The sequence below is a fragment of the Gorilla gorilla genome, chromosome Y (genome assembly GCF_029281585.2).
Source record: "Gorilla gorilla gorilla isolate KB3781 chromosome Y, NHGRI_mGorGor1-v2.1_pri, whole genome shotgun sequence".
NCBI classification, from domain to species: domain Eukaryota; kingdom Metazoa; phylum Chordata; class Mammalia; order Primates; family Hominidae; genus Gorilla; species Gorilla gorilla.
The window spans coordinates 19,258,809-19,282,260 of NC_073248.2; the positions used below are offsets into that span (position 1 = coordinate 19,258,809).

At 35.7% G+C, this 23,452-nt stretch overlaps 2 pseudogenes; one reads left to right on the plus strand and one right to left on the minus strand.

Annotated features, from left to right (window-relative positions):
* Window positions 1-23,452, plus strand: part of LOC129530205 (centriole and centriolar satellite protein OFD1-like) — an 812,440-nt pseudogene that overhangs the window by 38,406 nt on the left and 750,582 nt on the right.
* LOC129530445 (uncharacterized) lies at window positions 4,565-4,718 on the minus strand (annotated as a pseudogene).

Sequence of the window (23,452 nt, forward strand, 5' to 3'; positions counted from 1 at the left end):
AAGACACATGACATAGTTGGATTACAATATACCAATATCAGTAGCCCTGATAGTGTATTTATAGGTCTTGACTAATGTAGACTGCATTTTGCATTCGTGGTGTTCAATGCTAATGCTTATATACTGTAAAAAGATAAAAACATAGTATATTGTAACCGGTTCAAACAAATGAATTGCTGATCCTCACACTATGCAACACACTTCATATCCTACTGTTTCCAACATGGGCATGGAGATATTACATCAAATTAAAAAATATTAATTATTTAAAATCGGAAGGCACTTTTATCTTCAGTAAACCCTACATCTAATGACAAAAGCTTTAAAATAATGTAGAAATAAACTAGGAGACTTACTGCTTTCAAGGAAAATTGTGACTGGCTAGCAAAACAGTCAGAAATCTTGGCACAATGGTGCTTCAAAGTACTGTGGATTCTGATAATATGCACTTTACTGGAATTAGGTGAAGCGAATTTTAGAAGCATCCCTTAGTAAATTCTGCCACAAAAGTGCCCCCAGCACAAAAAATACAACCTACCATGCTCCAAACATTGTGACACATGAAAAGTATGTATATTGGTTGTAATATTTAAGAATTCCTATTAAAAATATGGCAATATCTTTATCTCAGCAAGAAATTAAGCTATCAAACATTAAAGGTGAAGAATGTGTAGAATTAAAATCTGCTTGTTTTTTACATTTTTTCCCCTGTCTTTGATTTTTTCTGGTTATAAAAAATAAGGTTTCTGAGCAATAGAGCTGTTACTCTGGACAACTGCTGTAATTTAGGTAATTCCAATTTTTGGCTACATGAACTTGGTGAGAAGTCATGCTAAATGTTATAGCACACTAAAATCTTTTAAATGATTAACCTGGCTGGGTGCCATGACTCAAAATAATCCCAGCACTTTGAGAGGCTGAGGAGGGTGGATCGTGAGGTCAGGAGATCCAGACCACCCTGGCTAACAAGGTGAAACCTTGTCTCTACCAAAAATACAGAATTAGCCAGGTGTGGTGGCACATGCATGTAATCCCAGCTACTTGGGAGGCTGAGGCAGGAGAATCAATTGAACTCCTGGGGTGGAAGTTGCAGTGAGCCAAAATCACAACCATTGCACTCCAGCCCAGGCAACAAGAGTAAAACACCATCAAAAAAAAAAAAAAAAAAGAAAGAAAGAAAGAAAGGAAAGAAGAAAGGAAGAAAAGAAAGAGAAAAAACAAAGGATGAAAGAAAGAAAGGAAGAAAGAAAAGAAAGAAAAGAAAAGAAAGAAAGAAAGAAAGAAAGAAAGAAAGAAAGAAAGAAAAAGAAAGAAAGAGAAAGAAAAAAGATAAGAAAAGAAAAGAAAAGAGAAGACTGCATTACCCTTGTTGTGGCTAATCTTCCCAGAAAATTTTAACAAAAATATTCGTTTTAACTTAGAAGTGTTCATAAATGGTATTTATTTATATTTTGATCAGTATTTGTTTTTTTAGTAAACTTTGTATTAAAGCCCGTAAAATGGTTAATTTTTACTGTCTCTGGATTTTGAGAAAGAATAAATAAATTACTTTATGCTCTTATTGAAATATCACAAATTTTTATGAACTAGGGCAAGGTAGTACCTACTTACAAAGAAAATATCACAAGGGTAAAATAAAACATGACCACACTTAAAGTATTCTTCTTCTGATCATCTTGCCAAAGCTGTCCTAGATAATTCTTTTCTTTTTTTTTCTAGTAGGTGCTTGATACAATTTTTTTATTAGACTAAGTTTTAGGGTACATGTGCACAATGTGAAGGTTACTTACATATGTATATGTGTGCCATGTTGGTGTGCTGCACCCATTAGCTTGTCATTTAACATTAGGTACATCTCCAAATGCTATCCCTCCCCCCATTCACCCCATCCCACAACAGTCCCCAGTGTATGATGTTCCCCTTCCTGTGTCCATGTGTTCTCATTGTTCAACTCATACCTATGAGTGAGAATATGCAGTGTTTGGTTTTTTGTCCTTACGATAGTTTGCTGAGAATGATAGTTTCCAGCTTCATCCATGTCCCTACAAAGGACACGAATTCATCAGGTTTTATGGCTGCATAGTATTCCATGGTGTATATGTGCCACATTTTCTTAATCTAGTCTATCACTGTTGGATATTTGGCTTGGTTCCAAGTCTTTGCTGTTGTGAATAGTGCCACAATAAACATACCTGTGCATGTGTCTTTAAAGAAGCAAGATTTATAATCCTTTGGTTATATACCCAGTAATGGGATGGCTGGAACAAATGATATTTCTAGTTCTAGATCCCTGAGGAATTGCCTCACTGACTTCCACAATGGTTGAACTAGTTTACAGTCCCACCAACACTGTAAAAGTGTTCCTACTTCTCCACATCCTCTCCAGCACCTGTTGTTTCCTGACTTTTTAATGGTTGCCATTCTAACTGGTGTGAGATGATATCTCATTGTGGTTTTGATTTGCATTTCTCTGATAGCCAGTGATGATGAGCATTTTTTCATGTGTCTTTTGGCTGCATAAATGTCTTCTTTTGAATAGAGTCTGTACATATCTTTTGCCCACTTTTTGGTGGTGTTTTTTTTTTCTTCTTGTAAATGTGTTAGAGTTCATTATAGATTCTGGATATTAGCCCTTTATCAGATGAGTAGATTGCAAAAATTTTCTCCCATTCTGTAGGTTGCCTGATCACTCTGATGGTAGTTTCTTTTGCTGTGCAGAAGCTCTTTAGTTGAATTAGATCCCATTTGTTAATTCTGCCTTTTGTTGCCATTGCTTGTGGTGTTTTAGACATGAAGTCCTTGCACATGCCTATGTCCCGAATGGTATTGCCTTGGTTTTCTTCTAGGGATTTTATGGTTTTAGGTCTCACATTTAAGTTTTTAATCCATCTTGAATTAATTTTTATATAAGGTGCAAGGAAGGCACCCAGTTTCAGCTTTCTACATATGGCTAGCCTGTTTTCCCAGCACCATTTATTAAATAGGGAATACTTTCCCCATTTCTTGTTTTTGTCAGGTTTGTCAAAGATCAGATAGTTGTAGATATGTGGCATTATTTCTGAGGGCTCTGTTCTGTTCCATTGGTCTATATCTCTGTTTTGGTACCAATACCATGCTGTTTTGGTTACTGTAGCCTTGTACTATAGTTCGAAGTCAGGTAGTTTGATGCCTCCAGCTTTGTTCTTTTGGCTTAGGATTGACTTGGCAATGTGGGCTCTTTCTTGGTTCCATACGAACTTTAAAGTAGTTTTTCCAAATTCTTTGAAGAAAGTCATTTGTAGCTTGATGGGGATGGCATTGAATCTATAAATTGCCTTAGGCAGTATGGCCATTTTCATGATACTCATTCTTCCTACCCATGAGCATGGAAGGTTCTTCTATTTGTTTGTATCCTCTTATTTCATTGAACAGTGGTTTGTAGTTCTCCTTGTAGAGGACCTCCACGTCCCTTGTAAGCTGGATTCCTAGGTATTGTATTCTCTTTGAAGCAATTGTGAATGGGATTTCACTCATGATTTGGCCCTATGTCTGTTATTGGCATATAAGAATGCTTGTGATTTTTGCACATTGATTGTGTATCCTGAGACTTTGCTGAAGTTGCCTATCAGCTTAAGGAGATTTGGGGCTGAGATAATGGGGTTTTCTAGATATGTAATCATGTCATCTGCAAACAGGGACAATTTGACTTCCTCTTTTCCTAATTGAATAACCTTTATTTCTTTCGATAATTTTTTTCTTAATTTGAAGTCACAGCTGATATGTTACCAAATATGTAAGAAAATAAAATTGAAAACCATACAAGTAAAGATCAAAATGAGTTTGAAAAAGAAAAATAAAAAGTTTATGTATGTATGTGTGTATTTATTTTTACCTGTTGATACATAAAGCCTGTTGGATGAGGACATAATGTAGCATCTTCTGTTGGAGAGCATTTAGTGCTCATCTAAGGAATCTTGATTATCTGGCTTCAAATTCAAAATATGTAAAAAGATTGACAATTTTATTATGAAAGTAATTTTATACTTTATATTTAATTTTCTTCATTTAGAATAAACTTTTAAGAAATGCAAAAAAGCTGGCATCTTTAACATCTTCACAACTCCTGCAAATGATTTATAATTCAGGGAAAAATCTGAATTATTTTAGCTATATAATTTCTAGACCATTTCACACCAGTCGTTTCCAAAAGAAAACCTACTTTTTAAGGTCAAAGAAATCAATGTTAACCATTTAATAAAATAAGTATTTTTAAGGGAAATATTAATACATGATCATTGGCTTACACATTTAACAATGACTTCTCTTTTTCCCAGATTTATCTGCTTCCTTTGGGTGCTGCCCCTCATCTCCTCATATGGACTCAGTTTGCAAGGTTTTGCAAGTGTCATCCTAACACTATTTGATCTGCCTAAGAAATAACCATTTGATATTTTATTGTTTTGTGCTGGAGATCAACTTTTGTAGGCATACTGAATTGTTTCCAGTACATGGTCTAGTTTCAAGTTTCTACATCCGCTAAACAAGTCATTTTTCTTTTCTTTTCTGTTTTTTTCTTTTTTCCACGTGAAAGTGCAAACACAGTCCTTCATTTCCATAAATTATGCAGTTGAGTTTCCCACAATTTTGTAAATCTCAGGGGTCGGCACATCCAGAGTGCAATAGATCAGCCTTGCCCTGGGAAGTTGGATTCCTAGGTATCTCCCCTGTCAGGGAAGTATCCATTTTCTTTTTAAGACTTCCATTATCCTTTGAAAGAAAATACAACTATAAATGTAATAGAAGTTACAATAATTGTCGGTATCAGCTTAAAATGTCAATTTCAATCATCCATGATTATTCTCTTCTATAAAAGTTCTTAACTCTGACACAGGCTTCCACAAAATTGTAAGACAAAACACTATGGTAAACAATGAAACAACCGTTAAATAAAACTACCATACATTTTATACACTGATATGCTCATTTTTGATAATGACTCTTAGAGTGTTTTATTGTATCTAACAGTCATTTTCGGTGGCTGGAATTTTATTATATGCACTGTGAGCTTTAAAATAAGCAGATGGAAATAATCTGTAATATCTAGTAGTAGTTAATATTTTATTGCCTAATATGTGCCTAATATTTTATTGCCAAACATGTGCTAATATTTTATTGCTTAATATGTAACAAGTTTTTGAGGTAATCTAATTAATATCAGAGTTAGTTCCCTAAGAGGGTAGCCCTAGTAAATCCATTTAACAAATAAAAAAATCAATTACTGTTAGGAGAAATACTTTGTCAAATATTACATATTTAGCCAGTTGAGGAGCTAGCAATCTGACTAAAACATCTGATCTCTTGGCATGTTACTAATTTAAAATGTTTTGGCTAAATATACTATCCATGCATTATTAAAAGTGAATTAAAAACAGTCAGGCTATATTACTTTTCATAGTTCTATTTTTTATTCTATACTTAGGATTATGCTCTGTGGCCCAGGCTGGACTACAGTGACATGATGATAGCTCATAGCTCAATGAGGTCTCACACTCCAGGGTTCAAGGAATACTCCTGCCTGAGCCTTCCAACTACTTGGGATTAGAGAAATGCATCACCATATGCCAATCACCTCATTATTTTTTATTAAACAGGAATAGCCTTTTAAGACTAACTTTTTGAATAAAAAAGAAAAACTTGTTTGGTATTCACTCATTTTTCAGAGACAACATTTAAGAATGTAAAGCAAGAATCCCATGATTATAGAACAGCAATATAAATTGGCAGTAGAAAATTGATTTCAATTCTAATGGTGTAAGAACACACACATGATGGCTAAAGCAACTTACAATGGCAACAATAAAATTTTCCTGATTTGCTAATAATCAGTCATTTTTCTTTTAGGTCTGGCTAAATTGCAACATATTGACACTGAAAATTGTTTACTCTTCTTAAGAGTCAATATTAAAAATGCAAAAAAAGAGACTTCTAACTTTTTTGTCATTACCATGAAAGATAAATAAATTTTTTTCTCTATACCACGTGTTTACTTAATATAGTAATATTATATTCCAAGTCAGAAGCTAGGTTTTTTTTTTGCCATAGGAGCATTTATAATATAAATTTCCTTTTGAAAAGGTAATTTGTGTAATCTAATTATTTCAGGTAAAGAATAACATGGATAGACTTCTTGTAACCCTTACAGTACATATTTCATTGTATTATTCTCTTAAAAATTATAATAAAGTGAAAATCATTTCATCTGCCACATTATCAATAGTATCATTTGTTTTCACATGCAATTTGGATTAATATTATCTTTGCCTATATTGTTATCTGCTGCCTTGAACAGTGGTTGGTACATAGCAGATGTTGATATATATCTGAATAACGCCTATTGAATAGACTAAATATTCATTACACAAAACATTTCAAGCTAATCTTAATAAGGAGAATACTAAATTCTTGCAAAAAACCCACATTAATCTACATTCACTGTTTTCCACATTGACCCGACATGTATAATTTTACTGTAATCACTTCCTTGGATGAGATGAGGTTAAGATGTGATTTAGCCTTACTTTAGAGCAAATAAAAGAAGTTACATAGTAAACAATATAAGACTACAAACTATTTTTAAATGGTATAAATTAAACTCCATTGATAGAAACTCTTAATATCATTTTACAACATTAATTAATCTGCTTGAAATCTATGATGGTGGACAAAAGAACAATTAGAAAAATTTAATTGTTAAAATCTAACATTTTCAGTTGTTTAAAATTTAAGATTATGATTTGGCTTTAATCATTGTGTTCTACAGCTTTATAATACATTTAGTTTATTATCAGGTTTTCAGTACGCTTATTATAATGTCTATTGAGTGAAAATCAGGTTTTTGGTATGCTTATTATAATGTCTATTGAGTGAAAATTGTGTATGATTTTGCGTGTGTGGGGGCGTGTGTGTATAGAGTTTTCAGTTATATAGTATGATTTGTTTCTAAAATCCTAGAACAATAAAACTTTTAATCTCCTAGCAGAGTTGGGTAACTAACTGGCCAATCTTGGTCTTATTTTACTGCAGATGATACAGCTAAGAACTCTAGAAGAAGGCTAAAGATCTGTCTTGAGTGTAACCACAGTTTTTTAAAATTATAATTTTTCTCAAAACCAATCTGTCCAAGATTATGAAACCCCATCTCTTCTAAAAATATAAAATTAGCCAGATGTGGTAGTGGACACTTGTAATCCCAGCTACTCAGGAGGCTGACACACAGAATTGCTTGAACCCAGGAGGCGGAGGTTTCAGTGAGCCGAGATTGTGTTCCTGCCCTCCAGTCTGGGTGACAGAGTGAGACTCCCTCAAACAAACAAACAAACAAACAAAAAACTCTCCTTCTTACATACAAGTTAAACTAACTACTTAGAGGCTATGGATTGTTTTTTGGATAACTTAATGTTATCTACCATGATAACATTCACTTTTTTTAAAAAAGTTTCCATTCAATGACATTCCTTTCTATGACTTTTTTTCATTATTACATCTGTAGTAACACATGTATCCTTTTAGATGATTGCAAATTCTGGACATAGGTATGCAAGTCCCCATTAAAATTTTCTATTTGATCTCCCATATGCTTCTAAATCGCAATCCGCGCAAACAGATTCCTTTCTTTCTATCAGTAAAGTGCATTACTATTCCCTCGGCATATCAAATCACACAAGAGACAAAGGTGTTAACATCGCTTTCCTATTCCACTTCCTCAAATATCCAATTACCAGCACCTATCTATTGTAACTCATAAAGAGCTCATAAATCTGTCAACACATATGTTCCACATTGCCAGTTTTTCCTTTTTATTATACTTTAAGTTTTAGGGTACATGTGCACAACGTGCAGGTTAGTTACATAATATAGAGTACCCACAATCTTTTTCTACACATAATTTTGAATACTTCCTTACTGTGGTCTATTGTGAAACTTTCTATGTTATAGCCAGTGAGATATTACTAATTTATGACTTTTGTGATCCTCTAATGGTTTATCAAGTCACACTGAATATCGCACATAATTGCTAAAAATCAAGTTATGTCAATACTAAGTCTGTACCAACTAGCTATTTAGAAAAAAAAAAAAAAGCTTAACAAAGCAAGTCTTTTCTACTGCAAGATGGTTTTTACCTCCAAATCTAAGTCATATACTCCCTACAACAGGCAGCAGGTCACTTTGCATTTTTCTTGTTTATTATGATGCTTTGTATCCCACCAGGGCTGTTTATTCAGTGCTGTATTTTCATAATCATAATTAAGACAGATTCAAAACACTTTATCTGAAATTCAAAATGCTCAATTAAGCAAGACTTTTAAAAATAAAGTTGGTATGTAATTTGATTTCTGATGTAATAAAGACTTAATTGATGGAATCTATTAAGTCTTCATTCATGTACCTTTCACCCTTAAAGGGAATATTCATTTCTCTTCATAGAAACGTTAGTATGTTTGATTCTTGGGTACCTTTGGGGCCTCACAAGGAATAGTACACAATGTGTTGCAAATGTGTTGACTCAGTTTCCTCAAATTCAAAAATTCCTAAAACCTAAAACACACTGCCTAAATGCCTTAAGATGTGTAAATGTATAATGAACCTTGTCAATTAAAATTATGCTTAGGTTATATTATAAACCAATCATGTGTTGTGTATGAGCCACTGAAATCTCAAGTTAAATTGGGGAAAACAATTTTTTTTGAGTTCTTAAGTTTTATACTTTTACATTTAAAATAAATATTGTATTTATGTTTGTATGATATATGCTGCTACTCTACTAAAAGTATCCCAGCATCTCAGATGTAGTCAGGCAAGGATGAGAAAAAAGAAAGCACAGAGATGATCAGAGCAGGAAGAGTAAAGGGTAAAATTTATTTCCTCTTGAAGGTAAATAAAATAACACTTTCATTACAGGAATGTGTGACCATAGAACTTAGTTTTGATAGTAAAATGTTTGTGACTTTAACAAGTTACATAAAGTGAAACCCTAATTGTCTGAGTCAATCATTCATATAAGTGTCACATAATATTTATCAACATCACATATAAATATAAAATTTAATAGTAATTAAATTTTAACTGTATCCATGTTAGTAATTTTGAAATGTTGCCCTAACACTGAAAACAGTACAAATATTTTTGTTTTACATTTTTGACAATCTATTAATGCCTTTAGTAGTACTGTGCAATAGGTTGATGTGAGAAAAATCAGGCTACCCTAAGAGAGATTTACTGAAAATCACATTTCTTAATTTATGTTAACATCAACAAAAAGTTTAAGTAAATTATTTATTTACATTATCACTATTTTACTTTATTTTAACAAAAACACACATACATTCTAAGTTTCTCATAGAAGACATTTTTAAAACTGACAAACAAAATGACCAATTGAGATCCCTTAAGGATATAGATTCCTTTTCCAAGTTCTAGAAATTCTGATTTAGATAGTGTGGCATATGACCTGGAAGCCAGTAGTTTTCAAAAAGCAATACTAAGAGATAACATTTGCTGGGCACAGTGACTCAAGTCTGTGATCACAGCACTTTGGGAGGACAAGACGTGCAGATCACAAGGTCAGGAGAGAGACCATCTTGGCCAATATATATATTAGCCAGGCATGGTGGCATGCCTGCAGTCCCAGCTTTTAGGGAGGCTGAGGCTGAGGAATCACTTGAACACAGGAGGCGGAGGTTGCAGTGAGCCAATATCTTGCCCTTGCACTCCAGCCTAGCCACAGAGCTAGTCTCCATCTAAAAAAAAAAAAAAAAAAAAAAAAAGAGAGAGAGAAAGACAACATCAATCAGTTACAATATCTAAACTTAAAGATTACCGGAAAAATGAAACAAGTGCATAAATAACCTGAGAATACATGAAATACATTAAAGTTACATACATTTGGGATGCATTTATATGTATTTATATGTATATGTATGTATATGGAATATTGCTTGTACTTTAGGATGCTTTACATATTATAATGATTAAAATGTGCTTCTCATTTAATATTTAAAAATAAAAACCTAATTGATATAAAATTATGAAATTATGTTACCTAAACTGGCATATGTTACAAACAATTAAATATATTTCTGTAAATATAATAGCTATGCTCTGTATATTTTCTTCTCAGGAGATTAAATACTCCTCTTAGTAACTGATCACCCTTGTTCAAGTTGTTACATTTCTGTGAAAAAGAAGTATTCATTGGTGTAATAGAATCAAGATTACAAAACAGCTTCTATTTGAATAAAGAGTCCTGTTCTTATAAAGAGCAAACATCTCACAAAGAAAATTATTAAATACAAATTCCTATTTGAGAGAGAAAATAAAGAGCTTTGGTAAATTTTTTTGTAGATATTGTATGCTGCTCTAATTAAAATAACAACAACACTTCCACAACTTCAACAGAATAATTAAAGCCATTTAGTTATTTGTATTATCACTAATTTTAATTTTATGTTACAGTGTTTTTACTAAAATACCTTTCAATTTAATGAAAAGTTAATTTAAAAAAATAAACCTTACAGATTTCCTTAATAACTGTGAATATTCAATACACAAAATAATTTAATCTTGTTTTTCAGAGGGCCAAGAAATCACTCTTCATCACCATAAAATAATTTTTAAAACTCCCAAGTGTTATAATGTATCTATAATATAAAGCATGCATTTGTGTAAGGCAAATACATTAAATAGAGTCATATAAATTTGCTGATTTGAATTTACAGACAACAGAATTTACTTCTAAGTATATAATTATATATAATTACTCCAAAAACAAACAAACAAAATCTAATAGTTGTGCAATTACCTGACTAGAAATTGATAGAACAGGAACACCTTCATCTTGAACAAATATCACCACTTTAACATCCAACTCTCTTTTTAGCCTCATGCATTTCAAGGAAATCACTTGTCTTCTAACTATAAATAATAAGCACATTCCTTTCCCTTCAGGTGCACTAAGATAGGGAAGCTAGAAGCAGACATGGGAAATATGCCTGCAACTCCAGAAAGATGTATGAAAACAGACCCATAGCTCTCTCTGTCAGATAACCACAACAAAGAGACACAGAAGCAGTCCAAGACTGATAAACTCTCTGAGACTGAATCTTGAAAATCTCTTAGTCTGTTAAGAGAGTGTGGCTCTGACTTAACCTGGCCAGCCACCCCTCTCAGGTTGATTCAAAATAAACCTGTGCTTGTTGACAGTCATGCTGCCCTTTGGGTTTCTCGCCTCTTTCTTTAATTTTTACATTTGGTGCTGAAACCCAGGACCAGTGTTGGGGGTAGAGGCCCCGTTGGATCCCAGGAAGCTGTGGGCAGTGGCAGCTTATCCTAAGTTAACTCCTGGATCCTGAGAGTCTCTGGCCACCTGCCCCATCTTTTCTCTCCTTTTACTCTTCAAGCAGTTTGTGTGAGAAGGACAAATGACCTGAAGGAAACTGCAAGGCTCAGGCCAGGTCTATAAAACCCTCAAGTCTCAGGAATCCACCCCTAACACTGGCTCCCTCTTTCCTCTTCTCTCTTCCTCTCTCTCTCCCTTTCTCTCTCTCTCTCCCTTTGTCTCTCTCTCTCTCCCTTTGTCTCTCTCTCTCTCTCTCTCTCTCTAGTTCTCTTACTCTCTGTTCCTCATATAGCTCCAGTCTTGGAGTCCCTTTGACAATTCCAAGTGGAACATCCAACAGACAACACTAATTCAGTCGTCTGGTAAGATCTACCTTTTCCTGGCTTTCTCTTGGTGCTGGAGAAAGTCCAGCCTGCTGTCCAGTTCTTCGAAGGACCAATAGGACTAAGCTAGAGGAAACCATGGGGACATGTAGTGCTTTCTCAGTGTAACTGTCCTCTTTCATAAAGAGGATTCCGGGTCTCTGTCTATTGTCTGGGGACATCTAGAACAAAACAGACATTTTTCAAAATACCTTTATAGCAAATCCAGCTTCCCAGAAATGCTAATTGTTAAGTATGAGAATGTACAAATATATTATTCAATTGTACCAAGGGGAAAGGTTTAGTGTTACTGCCATTTTCAGGAAAAACAAACAAAACAACTTAACACATTTTACATAAAGTTAAAAATTGATAAAATTTCATTATAACATGTAATGAAAAGTGCTAAACATAAATTTTCATGTGAGGTGTATAAAAACAATAAAAAAATTGTAAAAAGATATAAAAATGTACATTTTGATTAAAAATTTAAAAATTGGTTTGGGAAGACACTGAGTTAGCTTGAAGCTTTCTTTTTTTTTTTTTTCGTGCCCTAGTGGCTCCTGAAATGCCAGAAAGACAGAATGGTTCACTCCCTAGACAGGGGGGAGAAGCCAGGATGCCAAGTTATCTAGCTCAGTGGATGTCATGTCCATGGAACCCAGCAAGCTAAAATCCACTGCCTTGAAATCCTTGCTGCCAGTGCAGTAGTCTGAAGTTAATCTGGGATGCTTCAGATTGGTGGGGACAGGGGCACCCGCCAATACTGAGGCTCGAGTAGGTGGTTTTCCCTTCACAGTGTAAACAAAGCCACTGGGAAGTCACTGCAGCTCAGCCAAGCTGCTGTAGCCACACTGCCTCCCTAGATTCCTCCTCTCTGGTCAGGGCATCTCTGAAAGAATGGTAGCAGCCCCATTTAGGGGCTTATAGATAAAACTTCCATCTCCCTGAAACAGAGCATCTGGGGGGAAGGAGTGGCTGTAGGTGCAGCTTCAGCAGACTTAAACCTTCCTGCCTGCTGGCTCTGAAGAAAGCTGCAGATCTCCAACAGACTGTCTCCTCAAGCAGATCCATAAATCCCATGCCTCTTGACTGGCGGACTCCTCTCAGCAGGTATTGACAGACACTTCATACAGGAGTGCTCTGGCTGGCACCTGGAGGCTGCCCCTCTGGGATGAAGCTTTCAGAGGAAGGAATAGGCAGCAATCTTTGCTTTTCTGCATTCTCTGATAGTGATACACAGACAAAAATGGTCAGAAGTGGACCTGCAGCAAAGTCCAGCACACCTGCAGCAGAAGGGCCTGACTGTTAGAAGGAAAACTAGTAAGAGAAAGGCACAGTATCAACATCTACTAAAAGGATTTCCAAAAAAAAAAAAAAAAAAAAAGAAACTATTCAAAAGTCACCAACGTGAAAGACCAAAGGAATATCAATGCACAAAGATAAAACAACAACAACAACAACAAGGGCAAAAAGGCAGAAAATTCCAAAAACGAGAATGGCCCTTCTCCTCCAAAAGATCACAATTCCTCGCCAGCAAGAAAACAAAACTGAATAGAGAATGAGTTTGAGGAATTGACAGAAGTAGGCTTCAGAAGGTGGGTAACAACAAACTCTTCTGAGATAGAGGAGAATGTTTTAACCCAAAGCCAGGAAGCTAAGAACCTCAAAAAAAAAGGTCAGGGAATTGCTTACTGGAATAACCATTTTAGAGAAAAACATGAACAAGATGATGGAGCCGAAAAACACAGCACAGAGATTGAAGATCAAGTTAATGCCATAAAGCATGAGGAAAAGATTAGAAAAATGGAATAAAAAGGAAGAAACAAAGTCTCCAAGAAATGTGGGACTATGTGACAAGACTAAACCTACTTTGCTAGTTTGTTTTTGTGTTTGCTTGTTTGTTTGTTTGTGATGGAGTCTTTCTCTGTTACCCAAGTTGGAGTGCAGGGGTATGATCTTGACTCACTGCAACCTTCTCCTCCCGGGTTAAAGGGATTCTCCTGCCTCAGCCTCCTGAGTATCTAAGTTTACAGGTGCACGCCATCACAGCTGGCTAATTTTTGTATATTTAGTAGAAATAGGGTTTCAGTATGTTTTTCATGTTTGTCTCAAACTCCTGACCTTGTGATCCACCTGTCTCAGCCTCCCAAAGAGCTGGGATTACAGGCGTGGATCAAAATGTACAGCTTCAACCTTGCTCTTCTTTTTGGCCCAGACATAACTATACAGTTTTCTGCTCTCTCAACACTAACTTCTATTACATTTCTCATAAATATACTCCCTAAAGTATAAATCTTGCTGTTTCAGAAACCTACAAACTTTTGTCTTTTATCCATCTCTAACCAAACTGTAGTGGAGCTTAGTATGAGCAGAGAGGCGCTTATCATAGAATCACTGTTCATAACAAGAGCTTTGATGTGACATTTAGGCTAAAGTGCCAGCTTCACAGTCAACTGTGACCTGAGAAAGGGGAAGAGTGAGCCCTTTTTAGTTGTTTTAGAGAATCATGGTAGTATAGTAGCCCGCTCATGGCTACATGCTCAGTAAACAATGTCTTATTATTACATATTCCCTAGGGCTATGTTTTATTTCAGCTAAATGCTGATATTCATAGACTCATATAGAAGAATATGTAGGTAAAAAGGAATGTTATGGTACCTTTTTTATTTTCTAGGGCTCTTGAAGCCCTTGAGATGAACAGTGGAAGGAAATTCATCACTTTTTAAAGTGATTATCTTTGGAAATGGTGGGATTGGGAGGAGTTCATTTATGAACAGATATGTAATGAATAAGTTTGATACTCTACTGTTCCATGCAATAGACGTGAACATTTTAAATAAGATTTGAAAGGGATGGACATTTTTTTTTTACCATTCAAATTTGTGGCACGGCAGGTCAAGAGATATTGCAAAGCCTGAGGATGCCATCTTACAGAGATTCTGAGAGTTGTCTGCTTACTTTTAGTATAAGTGATTTACAAAGTTTCCAGAACTTAACTAACTGGAAGAAAGAGTTCATAAGTTATGCAGAGGTAGAAGAACCCGAGAGCGTTCCTTTTGTGATTCTGGATTCCAAGACTGGCATAATCCAATGGCAGGTGTTTATAGAAGAAGTGAAGCTTATGCAGTGAGAACAGTGACTATCCTTACTTTGTCAAAAGTGCAAAAGATGCCACAAATGCAGCATCAGCCTTTGAGGAAGGGTTTAAAAACATTTGTGCAACTGAGGATATGTCAGATCACTTGATGCACAAAGACATGGTCGACCTTCACCTAAACCCCAAGCCTTGCTCATCTTTCTGTTGAGTGTTAGAGATAAGGCAGATGCATTCTAACCAACTCACATGTATACAGAAAATCAACATGTACTTGGAGAAGAGAATTAGTGTTTGTAGCAGTGTATTACTTTACTAATAGAATTCGGTGAGTCTATATTATTGTATCATTAGTGGGTGGGAGAAGGGACACATCCACTCATGGAGGAATATATTTTCTCAATAATGGCACCTTACATTTATAAATTGTAATGGTTTTCTGAAAACATTGCTTGGTTTACATATGCAAATTAGAGAGTTAATAAATGAGATGACCAAAACTTAAATTATAATTAAAATAAGAAACTTGACTACTCTAGAATTTATACTCAGATTTTTTTCCTGGAAAAACGGGAGACTACTTTTGTATGTACATGATTTTTATGCAATTAGTATTGTATTCTTGGTGAAAGATAACGATTTCCTAAAGCAATAATGTTAGATATGAATCTAATGTATTTGCAATGCATTCTTATTTAATTTACTTCTTTATCCTTTTCAAAATTACTTCACATTTTTTATTTTCATTCTACATATCATTACGATTACTCTCGTTAGTAATGACTCACCATTTGTGTGCCATTAATGAAGTTCTACCACAATAGATCATGTTTCACAGCCCCAGGAGGATGAAGGGCCAACAGAAGTAAAAGAGTTGCTTCAGACAGTCTGTCACACATGCAGCTAAATTCGAGCTGTCTATGAATAAAAAATCTTTCCATACAGAGTTCAGTTTTCAGAAAAAGGCTAACTACTGAACTTGGAGAAATGACAAATTTGCATTTGATAACTGATTTAACAATTATAACGTGTGTGTGGAGGATACAAACTGACAATTCCACTAATGGGATAGTTAATATTTGTGTCACATTCTTGACCCCTGTGGAAAGTCTTCTAGTTCAAGTTAATGCATTCCTTTTTATCACTTTCAGAGGAAATACTAAGAAGGATTGTACTTTGTCAGAGGGTAAATCAAGACATCTTTATTAGGCCATGTATTTACTTAGTGTCTCCTCTATTACTGAACATTGTTCAGTGAGTTGCTCTCAAGGATTTTTGTGTTTGTTTCAGAAAAAATCCTTGCTGCAATAATCAGACTTGTTAAAGCAAATTGTGGCCTCTTGTGGATGTTCATATTCTGTGCAATTCGTGAGTATCTGATTCTATGGAAGTTAACTGAAGCTTGGAATGAATGTGGATGAGACTTGCAACTGGGGAGTGATGGGAATATCAAAGGACATGCTGGGTGAGGGGAGGTGGCTTTCACATAGGGAGGGGAGTTTTGAAAAATTACATCAAAACATTTCTCTTCCTGGCCTCACTCAATATTGCCATCTGGAAACATTTAATAAAAAATACAATAGAAAATGATAGAAGAACAAAGCAGGTGGTGAGTGTAGCAGCAGGAGCAGTGAGAAGCAGCTGCAGAGCCACCTTGGACAGAAGAACCAGAGATGATGCTCCATACTTTGAAGGAAGTGTGGTTCCCAGTGGTGCAGAAGTTGCTCCATAGAGTATGTCATATATTTAGCTAGACTTGAGCTATGAATGGAAAGCTTTTCCATAGAGAAAGTTTGGATTATAGAAAAAGGCTAACTACAGAACTTGGAGAATAGACGAATGTACATTTAATAACTTCTGTAACAATTACAATGTGCTGAGTAGAGGATAGAAAATTACAATTCCATTCCAATCAAATAAATATTTTTGTTAATTTTCATCATTGGGAAAAGTTTCCTAGCTGAAGATAAAATATTTATACTGTTTCTTGTCTTAGAAGAAAACTATTTATGTTTCTGTACAAACCTGTTTTCACTTTTATATTATGACACCACCATGTAAGTTTTCTCACAATAAACATGTCATGTAGAGTAGTAAAGTGATAAGTAGAGAAACACACCAGTGCGGTACCCAGTGAAAGCTGGAATCTGGGCAGTCAGTGCTTTCTGGAACTCTGGACTGACAACCAGGAAGTGTTAAAGTGACTGAAAAGTTAAAGATCACAAGTACAGCATGGGCAAAACAGGGATTGAAAGTATCTATGTCCATGCCAAAGGAAGTATCCTAGGAAGTTTCTGGCTATAGCAAGAGGAAAAAACTTCATATGCACATTTCTTCTGGATGGCTTTTGGAGTACGAAAGCAGATCAACAACTTAGTACTAACATACAGATGCTAAGGGGAGCCTGATTTTAAGACTGATTTCATTTCATTTTTCTTATGTTAAGGAGCCTTCAAGGGAAATCTACTGCAAGATCCCAGCTTTGCCAGCTTATCTTTCCTCATGATCAGCTCCTATCAATCAGCTAACAGTTCTACCCATGTGCCCCCAGGAGTGCTCTCCTTCAAACCTTCATGCCTGCAATACTTTTATCTGCAGCCCACATTGAAGGTCCTACTTAATGCTCCACTTTCCTTCCAGCTCCATCAAAAAATTTGTCACACATGAAATTTGTCACTTAACTTTACTCATACACACCCAGGACCTGAATTACTAGTGCCTACCTCAACTTCATTAGCATGGAAAAAAGACTCTTATCAATGTGCCACTATTGTGCAGCTGAGCCACATCTTCCTGCTGTCACTCATCCTGCTGCTTTTGGCTGGATTTCAACATAACCCTCGGGATTATATGCTCATTGAGGGCAGAAAAATCTGTATTAAAAATTACATGTTTGTTGAAATGACTCCCAGATTTCTAGATGTGTCTTACATTTTTCTGCACCCACAGCTCTGGAATTTGGTCTGTTTCAATATGAGTGCTGTATAACAGGTTAAGAAATCATATTAGTTTGCACAATACTAACAGGGGAAATAGAACAAAAACAACTGTAGTGGGCAGCACTTAAAAAATGAATCTTGAACAAACACATTTATTTTAAACAATCTTGAACAAACATGTTTATTTTAAAAGTCAAATAAGCAGGGAAAAATGTTGGTAGCTATTTCACACAAGGACACAAGACAAAAATTGGCAATTACTCGCTTAAAGATAATTCAGAATGGAACAAAATGGTTCAAGTGCTCACCATTAGCACAGGCTGTATGACCTGATATTCAATGGATATTGCCTATTTTAAAGTAAGACATTATAGGAACAAGGAGACCATTCCCAGCCTTTACTGGTGTATCACCTCGGCCTCCCAAAATGCTGAGATTACAGGCATGATCCACCATGTACAGGCCAAATCCAAAAGTTTTATAAAGGTTCTGTGACTTCCTCCGACTTCCCTTCACCTACAAAACAAGCATTACTGAGAATTCCAATATATACTACAAATAAAGCAACTGCTGTGACCAAAGAACCTACCTTGATATGAGTGTGTATTCATGGTCTGCTAAACTTTTTAAAAATTGCTTTAAATAGAGGCCTTTTAGATGCAATAAAAATGATAGAGAAGACATCACCACCAATCCCACAGAAATACAAACTACCATCAGAGAATACTATAAACACCTCTACACAAATAAACTAGAAATTCTGGAAGAAATGGGTAAATTCCTCAACACATACACCCTCCCACGACTAAACCAGGAAGAAGTTGAATCTCTGAATAGACCAATAACAGGCTCTGAAATTGAGGCAATAATTAATAGCTTACGAACCAAAAAAAGTCCAGGACCAGAAGCAGTCAAAGTTGTATTCTACCAGAGGTACAAGGAGGAGCTGGTACCATTCCTTCTGAAACTATTCCAATCAATAGAAAATGAGGGAATTCTCTCTAACTCATTTTATTAGGTCAGCATCATCCTGATACCAAAGCCTGGCAGAGACACACACACACAAAAGAGAATTTTAGATCAATATCCCTGATGAACACTGATGAAAAAATCCTCAATAAAATACTGACAAACTGAATCCAGCAGCACATCAAAAAGCTTATCCACCATGATCAACTGGGCTTCATCCCTGGGATGCAAGTCAGGTTCAACATATGCAAATCAATAAATGTAATCCAGCATATAAACAGAACCAGTGACAGAAACCACATGATAATCTCAACAGGTGCAGAAAAGACTTTTGACAAGATTCAACAGCGCTTCATGCTAAAATCTCTAAATAAATTGGGTATTGAATGAAATGTTCTCAAACTAATGAGAGCTATTTATGACATATCCACAGCCAGTATCATACTGAATGGGCAAAAACTGGAAGCATTCCCTTTGAAACTTGGCACAAGACAGGGATGCCCTCTCTCACCACTCCTATTCAATATAGTGTTGGAAGTTCTGGACAGGGCAATCAGGCAGGAGAAAGAAGTAAATGGTATTCAGTTAGGAAAAGAGGAAGTCAAATTGTCCCTGTTTGCAGATGACATGATTGTATATCTAGAAAACCTCGTCATCTCAGCCCAAAATATCCCTAAGCTGATAAGCCACTTCAGCAAACTCTCAGGATACAAAATCAGTGTGCAAAAATCACAAGCATCCTTATACACCAATAACAGACACACAGAGAGCCAAATTATGAGTGAACTCCCATTCACAATTGCTTCAAAGAGAATAAAATACCTAGGAATCCAACTTATAAGGGATGTGAAAGACCTTTTCAGGCAGAACTACAAACCACTGCTCAACGAAACAAAAGAAGATACAAACAAATGGAAGAACATTCCATGCTCATGGGGAGGAAAAATCAATATCGTGAAACTGGCCATACTGCCCAAGGTAATTTATAGATTTAATGTCATCCCTATCAAGCTACAAATCACTTTCTTCCCAGAACTGGAAAAAACTACTTTAAATTTCATATGGAACCAAAAAAGAGCCCTCATTGCTAAGTCAATCCTAAGCCAAAAGAACAAAGCTGGCAGCATCACGTTACCTGACTTCAAACTGTACTACAAGGCTACAGTAACCAAAACAGCATGGTGCTGGTACCAAAACAGAGATATAGACCAATGGAACAGAACAGAGCCCTCAGAAACAATGCCGCATATCTACAACTATCTGATCTTTGACAAACCTGACAAAAACAAGCAATGGGGAAAGGACTCCCCATTTAATAAATGGTGCTGGGAAAATAGGCTAGCCATACATAGAAAACTGTAACTGGATCCCTTCCTTACACTCTATATAAAAATTAATTCAAGATGGATTAAAGACTTAAATGTCAGACCTAAAACTATAAAATCCCTAGAAGAAAACCTAGGCAATACCATTCAGGACATAGGCATGTGCAAGGACTTCATGTCTAAAATACCAAAAACAATGGCAACAAAAGCCAGAAATAACAAGTGGGATCTAATTCAACTAAAGAGCTTCTGCACAGCAAAAGAAACTACCATCAGAGTGATCAGGCAACCTACAGAATGGGAGAAACTTTTTGCAATCTACTCATCTGACAAAGGGCTAATATCCAGAATGCAGAATCTACAATGAACTCCAACACATTTACAAGAAAAAAACAACCCCATCAAAAAGTGGGCGAAGGATATGAACAGACACTTGTCTAAAAAACTTTTATGCAGCCAAAAGACGGATGAAAAAATGCTCATCATCACTGACCATCAGAGAAATGCAAATCAAAACCAAAATAGATACCATCTCACACCAGTTAGAATGGTGATCATTAAAAAGTCAGGAAACAACAGGTGCTGGAGAGGACGTTTAGAAATAGAAACACTTTTACACTGTTGATGGGACGTTAAACTAGTTCGACCATTGTGGAAGTCAGTATGGCAATTCCTCACAGATCTAGAACTAGAAATATACCATTTGACCCAGCCATCCCATTATGGGGTATATACCCAAAGGATTATAAATCATGTTACTATAAAGACACATGCACATGTATGTTTATTGTGGCACTATTCACAACAGCAAAGACTTGGAACCAACCCAAATGTCCAACAGTGATACACTGGATTAAGGAAATGTAGTACATGTACAGCATGGAATAGTATTCAGCCATAAAAAATGATGAGTTCATGTCCTTTGTAGGGACATGGATGAAGGTGGAAACCATCATTCTCAGCAAACTATCACAAGGACAAAAAACCAAACACCGCATGTTCTCACTCATAGGTGAGAATTGAACAATGAGAACACATGGACACAGGAAGGGTAACATCACACCCTAGGGCCTGTTGTGGGATGAGGGGAGGGGGGAGGGATAGCATTAGGGGATGTACCTAATGTTAAATGATGAGTTACTGGGTGCAGCACACCAACATGGCACATGTATAGATATGTAACAAACCTGCACGCTGTGCACATGTACCCTAAAACTTAAAGTATAATAAAAATATAAAATATATATATATATATATATATATATATAGCGGCCTTTGACACATCTAAGTAGCTGAGCACAAATGTTAATGTAATCCTGGATTATCTTTGACAACTCTCCTAAAAACTGCCTTACAACTTTTTGCAAGTATGAGTATCAATGGTTTACTCTCTGAGGGAAAGGAAATCATCAGCAGGACCACTATTCCTAGCCACTGGCAGAAGCATATATGCAACACTTAGCACAGCACACATGTTTCCTTGGCTTCTTGACTCCTGCTGTCTATACTGCCTATACATTTTTATAACATCCCTAAATGTATAAATGAATTACTGTGAATGTATGTGGTATCACATTTCATTCCCAGCTGCAGAATATGTTAGTTTTAAATCTATCTACCAAATCTTGACTCTGACATTTATTTTTGGATTGTTACATTAAAATCAACCACCTAGGACATTCTCCGTAGCTCACACCTGTAACCTCAGGGCTTCGGAAAGCAGAGGTGGGTAAATCACCTGAGGTCAGGAGTTCGAGACCAGTCTGGCTAACATGGTGAATCCCTGTCTCTACTAAAAATACAAAAATTCAGCACACATGGTGTTGGGGCCTGTAGTCCCAGCTACTCCAGAGACTGAGCCAGCAGAGACACTTGAAACCGTGAGGGAAATATTGCAGTGAGTCAATATCATGCCATTGCACTCGAGCCTGGGCAACAGAACGAGACTTCATCACAACAGCAACAGCAATAAAATCACAAACAAACCAAATAAACAAGTGGCACCATTATTCTCGATTGATGATTTGATCATGGAAAACTCAATTCCTGCCAGTTCATGATCTCTATTAATAGCACAGCAACTTATTTGAAAGCAGATGGAAACATTTCAGATTAAATTTTAATTAGTTTTCCCTTATATAGGCTGCTTCCTTGCTCTCTTTAGAGTTCTCTAATAAAATCAACTATGAGCGCTAAGAGGGAAAATATAAAAACCATTTGCCTCCAGAATATTCTACAAATTACTGTCATAGGTTGTGTTCCTGAATACCCATTTGACTGGCTGTGAAGACTTGCTTGCCAAGGGAGTTGACAGAGATAGTTCTGATGAGAAAAGGCCCTCTGAAAGGTAAGCTGTGCAGCATAAGGAAGTTACTTCAAAAGGCCAGTTTCCTGACAAAAATTGAATCCTTTATTCTATCATCAGATTTTAAAATTTAAAAATTATAGAACATGCCTTACTTTTATATGTAAATCATAAACATCAGTAAAGATGTGATTTATTCCATCTTCTTGCCATGAAGCATAATAAATCTCATATGTGACATAAATAAGGCAATATTTTCCTTATAAATAAAAAACAAAAAGCAACCAGTTCATTGATATAATAGTCTTCAAACTGGTCATGTGCCACGTATTTCTGATGGAAGAGTTGAATACTTTACCTGTGTTTAAAATTATCTTAGTTGTATCAGAAAGTGAATATAAGCATTGTAAATGAAAAAATAACTACAAAATAAGGTAGCATCACCCTCGATATGATTCAGATAAACTTTTTGGTGTGTACGCAACTTAGTTTAAAAATTAGCTGTTCAACAAAATATTTTCTCCCCTAATAAAAAATGTAGCCCCATAAATGGAAACTTTTACATGCATACAAATTGTGTCATGTACAGTGTCAGAGCCTGGCATCTGTGTTACATGTTCTTCTAGTTTGTGAACCCAAACTTTAGTTAATTATCTTTACTAAAACGGTAAAGGTATACCCTGGAGTAATGAATACTGACACAAACCAGTTTCTGGACTTTTCTGCAGTTTTCAAGTACATGTTGTTCAAAAGTCACATGTTCTCATCTATGAGGTCGAGAGCAGCATGGCCTATGAACTGGTGCAGATGATGTCAGTTGTTGTAAATGACAGTGTGAGCAACAACAGATTAACATATCCACATGGAATGAAGAATGCCAACATTTCATTCTGTAAATCCTATAGATTGTTTTGTGCATGCAGGAAAAAAAAACAGTTTAATTTTACTGTGTTTATTATTGTCAAGAGACACACAAGAGATCTGTTTTCACATTCTATTCTATTTTTAAATTTCATATCTAAAACTCAAAGAACAGAAACAGTCAATTAATCAATGATACACAAACACATACACACAGACA